The following is a 6,543-nucleotide window of genomic DNA, read 5'->3' as shown; positions in this document are numbered from 1 at the left end:
GGAATGGGAAGTCAGCCACAGCCCAGGCCACAGCTAGGAGAGAACCCAGGCATCCAGGGTTCCCAGTACCCGCATTCCACTCCAACTCACCTGCCTTCCCAGAGCCAGGACACAATGCAGGCATCTGGGCTCCCAGTCCCCATCCTCCCCCCAACCCCTGCTTTAAACCACTAGATTCCACTCCCCTCCCAGAGTTGGGACAGAATCCTGGCATACAGGCTCTCAGCCCCCTGCTCTAGCTACCAAACCCCCCCCACCTCCATAAAGTCATCCTGACTCCTGTCCACCCTGCTCTAACCCTTAGGTCTTGCTCCCTTCCCAGAGCTCCCATCTCAGCTTGCTCCAGGAAGGGAGCTTCAAGCACAGGGGAGAGAACCCAGGAGTCCAGGCAGGCAGCTCTCCTTCCTGGTGGTCCTGCCGGACTTGGCGTCCCTGGGGCAGCTCGGCTTAGCGCCACACGGCTTTGAGTGGCCCGTGCCCGGGGCTTTGCAAGCCCCTAATGAGCTCTTAGCACTGCTTTGTGCTGGGCGCCTCGGCCGCAGTAATCCTATTAGGGACAGCTCAGACTGTCACTCCCAGGAGCCCAAGGTTAGCCCCTCACCGGCCTTGCCCTACCCGGCCCCCAGGGGCCTGCCCTGCACAGCAGGAAGGGGGGGAAGTGCTGGCCAATGGTTAGAGCAGAGAGGCTGGACACCTGGGTTCTATCTCCAGCTCTGGGAAAGCAGTGGAGTCTAATGGTTGTGGGGGGCGGGGCAGGGGGACATCCAGACACTAGGCAACTGTGGCAGGTGTGTGGGGTCTGGTAGGTTACTGCCAGCGGGTGCTGAGAGCCCAGATGCTTGAGTTTTATCCCAAGCTACGGAAGGGTAGTGGGGACAAATGAGGGGGAAGCATCCAGATATCTGGGTTTTATCCCCAAAGGCAGCAAAAGGGTGTGGGGTCTAGTATGCTAAAGCCAGGGGGTGTCGAGAGCCCAGACACCTGGGTTCTACCTGCAGCTGTACAGGGAAGGGGCTGGGGGTCAGAGCAGGGCGCTAAGGGTGGCCCCTGCCCCGGGAGACCAGGAATAGTTTAATCTTTGCCCTGGTACAAGAAGGATCTTGCCATTGTAGTAGGAGCCCGAACAAATCAAAGCATGAAAGTGTAAGCAGCTGGGTGACAGTTCGTGTGCCACGCGTGTCCATGTGTGCTGGTCCCCAAGCACACGCATGCCCCTGTGCCCAAAGACCCAGCACACACAGGGCTGCCTGCAGAAGTGCACAAGCATGGCATCCCTGTGCAAGGGGCTATGCACCTGCTTAGAGTCAAGACAGGAGATTTCAAGGAAGGAGGGAGTGGGGAGGCAGCTCTGATCAGCCCTAGCTCCCGGTTGAGGTCAGGGCCTGGTAATCAGATTAAAGAGTTGCCGCCTGCAGCTCGTTAGGCAGCGGTCAGCTCTGCCTCGCTGCTGCTCTGGGGCCTCCAGCAGAGGCAGCGCCGCAGCTGCCACCGTCCTGCTCAGAGCCAAAGCCCCATGACCTCACTGGAGCTGGGGAAAGGGGACAAGGAAGCCAGGGATAGCAGGGGACAGGAGCCCGGAGCATAGGGGAGGGTTGATGGGGAGACCAAACTCCTGGGTTCTTTTCCCAGTTCTAGGAAGAGGAGTGGGATCTAAGCCAGATGGAGCAGGGTTCAGTGCCCAAGTCAGCTGCCCACTCCCTGCAGAGTCGCCAGCCCCAGCCTTGGCAACACTGACAGACAGAACCGCTATGCAGACAGACGAAAGGACAGACCCCGGCGGCTGGGCCAGCAAAGGGTGAGGGGAGATGGGGCAAAGGGCAAAAGATAGATACTCCCCACCCGCCCCCACTCACCCTGGTCCCTACCAGCACCTTCTCCAACAGAGCCAGCCGATGCTGGGCAGGTGTAACAGCCATGATGGTCGCGCTGCCGGGGACTGGACTGCTGGGTTCTGTCCCCAGCGCTGGGAGCAGAGTGAGCTCCAGTGAGTTAAAAGAGCCCAGACTCCTGGGTTCTGTCCCCATCCAATGGTGAGCGTGGTGGCAGAACTAGAAGCCGGGACTCTGGGGTCCTGGTTCCAGCTCTGGGAGGGAAGCAGGGTCTGGTGCAGGGAAAGCTGGGAACTAGGAGTCCTGGGTTCCACCATCAGTTTGGGGTGAAGAATGAGGCCTAGCCATGGCGGCAGGCATGGCTGGGAGCCAGGACACCTGGGTTCCAGTGCCACCCACCCCCTCACCAGACGCAAGAGAGAGGACAGGTGCAGAGGGAGCAGCGGGTGTGGCTGGTACCCCCGGCCCAGAGAAGAGGGGGACCCTTTGTATGGAATGGCCCCCCCTCACCGCGGCAGGTCCGGCCGGCGCCGCGCCTTCCTATTGGCTGCTGCGGCCCGCAGTGCCGCTTCCCACTGCAGCATGGCCACGTTGCTGAGTCCACAGCTGTAGCAGCCCGGCAGAGAGCCAGGCCCTGGCTGCCGGCGAGGCAGAGAAGCTCCGGCACTCCCCAACCCACCCCCCCTGGAGCCCCCGCTGGGCGCTAGGACCCCCCTGGTGCCCCTCCCCATGCCCCAGCACCCTCGGCTCAGCCATGTCCCCCCAGCGCCTCATGACCCTGAAGACGCCCACCCCTCCTGCCTTGTGCCTGCCAAACACATTCCACCTCTCCCAGCCAGCTCCTTCTCACTCCCCACCGCTGATGGGCACGCAGGAGCTGCCCCCCAGGGTCAGGGATTGGCGGGCACAGGCCCAAACCAGTGCCAAAATATGGGGAGGGGAGGGGGGAGGGTATTCATCCTCAGCCAAAACATGGCCGGCAGCAGAATGGAGAGAAAAGGTGGAGACACAACAAGCAGGGGAGGCAGCAGGCTGGGCTCTCAGCCCTGGGGCTGAGGGGGACCACAGGGGCTCCCCAAGGGTAGGGGTAGGAGGGAAGGTGGAGGGGACAAGAGGGACCAAGTCAGGGTCAAACGGGGGAAGGGAGGAGAGAGACGAGTGAAGGGACAATATGGTTGGCAGGACCAAGCAGGCTGGGCTCAGCAGATGGATAGACAAACAGACAGGGTTCTGTCCCCCACCCTGTGTGTGTGTCCCTGGGTTGGGGACAGCTCTCAGACACAGATTCCACATGGAGATGAGGCAGAGAAGAGGAGAGGTGGCCACTGGCCACAGGGAAGCCCAGCTGGCTTGTCACTACCCCACCAGACCCCACTTCCCTCCCAGAGCTGGGGGAGAGGCTGGATGTCTGGGCTCCCAGCCCCTCACCCCTCATGAATCCAGCCCCCGCTACACTAGCTCCAAGTGGAGCCAGCAGGCCAGGCGTGGGGCTGACACTGATGGACCCCAGAGGCACCTCCAGTCCGGGGCACTAGAGCATGTGGGTGCCAGGCACTATCTGGGCGCACGGGGAGGACACCAGGAGTTCATGAGTCGGCAGCCCAGCACTGCTGGGCTCCCCAGGGAGGGCCCAGGGTCCTTCCCAGCCCATGGGGGTCCCCAGCAAATGCGCAGAAGGGCAAAGCCTGCCGCAGGAAGACAGAGATACACACTACCAGGCAGCCATGGGCTGGAGGGGAAGAAGCCAGGAGAGCCAGGGCTGGCAGGGACAGCAACCCCCTTTCTCCATCAACTCCCCACAAAATATCAGCTGTCCCCAGGCCCAGCTACCAGTTCTGAGCCAAGCATCAGATCCAAAAGACACCCCCAATCACACCTCTTGATCCACATATGGCCCAGCTATCCCAGTCCCTCAGTGCCAGCATCTGGCTCACAGGGACCTCCACACTCCCCTCAGCCTCCTGCCTCAGGAGCTATGAATCTGAGTCATGGGTATCCCTGCCACCTGCTCCACCCTGAGACCAGAGCGGTGGGCAATGCTGTCTGCAGCTGCCCCAATGCTCTGCTTGTGAACCAGCCAACGGGGCCACTGCCGCCCTGCCCTGTAACAAGGGGTAGAAAGGACAAAAGGACCCCCGCTCCCCCTTGATAAGTCTCATGCCAACTGCAAATCAGGAGCCCCCTGGCCAGGAGCCCCCCCCAGTCTGCAGGGCTGGGTCCTGGGGAGGGGAAGGGTGGCCCCCGCGAGGATTCTGCCTGCTCCTGCCAGGGGCTGAATGTGCCACGAGAGCCATGGTGGGGCTTGGTTCACAGGGCTGTTTGGTGATTAAATGGCACCAGGATAGGGCCCAGGCAAAGAGGAGAGGGGTGGGGAGGGGAATCCCAAAGCCTAGCCCAAGGAGTAGGGTGCTTGGGCAGTGCCCCCCAGCCAAGAGTGGTGAAGGGGCTTCCAAGCCAGGAAGAACTCAGGCTTCCTGGTTCCCGGCTCTCGCTGCTAGCCCCTTGCCACCCTCCCAGACAGACCCAGTAAAATCCTGATCCTTAGTCTCCATCTGCTACTGCTAAATCTCACTCCCCTTCCAGAACTGGGCTAGAACCCAGGTGTCCTGGCTCCCTGCCCTCCCTGCTCAAATCACTAAGCTCCACTCCCTTCCTAATGCAGAGGATAGACCCTAGGCATGAGGGCTTCCAACCCCCACTGCTATAACTACTAGACCCCTTTGCTTGCTGACAAAGACATCCCCCTAACTGACACCATGCCATGTTTTTTGGGTTTTGTTTTGTTTTTGTTTTGTTTTTTTTGGGGGGGGGGGGGGGGGGAACATGGACACGATGACGAGGGAGGGGGAGGCGGCGGGGGCGGGAGGGAGAGGGTTCATCTCAAGGATCACAGGGCCCCAGGCACATCCACAGTGGAGGACAGCGCTATACTTACTGCTCAGTATGGGGGACAGCAGCAGGGGGACCCAGGGCAGGACACAGGGTCCCCCAGCCATGTGTGGCTGTCCACAGCCAGGCCTCCCATGGCCACAGAGCTAGGGCCACTGAGCTGCCACGGCCAAGTGCCCAGAGATGTACTCACCTGCTCAGATCACCAAGGAATTCCTCCAGATGCGTATTTGAGCCGTGTGGGTGCCAGGAGGGTTCCTAAGCTGGGTCTGGCCCCATTCCCTCCCAGGGTAGAGGTTCCCTTTGGCTGCTACTGTGATCTGCGCTGGGGCGGGGGGCTCTTTGTTCCAAGTGTCACAGGGACACCCATGTGAGAGCTAAGTTGGAGCTAGACCCTCTGGCTCTCTTGATGCACACCTGGCAAAGGGTTTGAATGCCCTAGAATGTAACTGTTCCTGGCTCAGGGCTGAAGGGCACATCCCTCAATGGGGCCAAGCCAAGAGTGGGAAGCCGGGATCCCAGTGGCCCCATCATGGAAACTACCGCATAGATCAGGCACCTGCCTGTCAAATCAGGCACCTGGGGCAGGGGGCTGGTGCTCAGGATACCTATGTTCTATGCCCTCACCTCCACCTGCAACAGGCATGAGGAAACTGGGGCTTTCAACAGGGCTGGTGGAAGACACCAGGAGAGCCAGTGTGTTGGGAACCATGCAGGGATGCACACACTCATGCATTCACAGGCAGGTGGCTCTACCTGAGGGGCAGGAGAATTTCCTCTCTTAGCCAAAGCAGGTTGCACCCTCTGCAGTCTCCATGGGCTGCAGCCACATCTAACCAGAATCCTGAGCCCCAGGGCTGGGGGACAACTTATCTGCAGAGACAAGACCACACACACACACACACACACACACACACATCGTCTATGTCATTCATGCCGGCCCAGCTTCAGAGGCACCAACAAACCTGTGACCCACACATAGAGGAATGGATGTGTGGGAAATGGGTCTTGGTCTGAAAACAATTGCCCCAAATTCTCCTATGACCTGTGAGGGGTGGGCGAGGGAAGCGCCCAGTGCTGGCTTGGGCCCAAGAAAGCTAGAAAATTATTTGCCATAAATCAAGTCTCTGCTCCCACCCAGTGATCAAGAGACTGAGAGGGAGCAGGAAACCTGCCCATGAAAAACTCCCCCGTTCCCACTGCCGGCCTGGCCAAAAGAAGTAGCTCACACCCAGAGCCCTGCCCAGAGACAGACTCGGCGCCTTCGCACACCAGATGCGAGAGCTGGGATTTCTCCCCCACCAGTCTTTCTGGGCTGTGAGGAGCAACGTTGCTCTGGGCTGTCACCCAAGGCAGCGGCGGGCAGCCTCGTTGGGCCACGGATTAGATGCGTGCATGGAGCTGCTCGCTGCTCCCCATGTTCCCAACTCCTCCCATCAAGCACACAAGGCTGCAAAATCACTCGCAAAAAATCAGAGGTTGGGGGGGGTAGAAATCTGTCGCTGTTAAAAGCCAAACAAAAGACCCCTCCTTTCCCCGCTTTTCCAGGAGGAATTGCATCGCCATCCAGCCTTTTCCAAGAAAGCTTTTTGTTCCCCATCAATTATTAATTATTCCCATCTCCCCCCCCTCCCCCGCTGCCCCCCAAACTGTTTCAGGTCTCGTCAATAATTTAATTCCCTTAAAAAAAAACTGAACGGGGAAAAAGAACAAGAAAAAGGCGGACAAAGCCAGCAACTTTAACCCGAGCCGAAAGACAGAGGGAAACAAGATTTCAGTCCCCGAAGATACCAGCCCTTCTCCCCTGGCACTGGCAGGGTTTGGG

Source organism: Alligator sinensis, unplaced genomic scaffold (genome assembly GCF_000455745.1).
Source record: "Alligator sinensis unplaced genomic scaffold, ASM45574v1 scaffold707_1, whole genome shotgun sequence".
NCBI classification, from domain to species: domain Eukaryota; kingdom Metazoa; phylum Chordata; order Crocodylia; family Alligatoridae; genus Alligator; species Alligator sinensis.
This window is presented reverse-complemented; position numbering follows the sequence as displayed.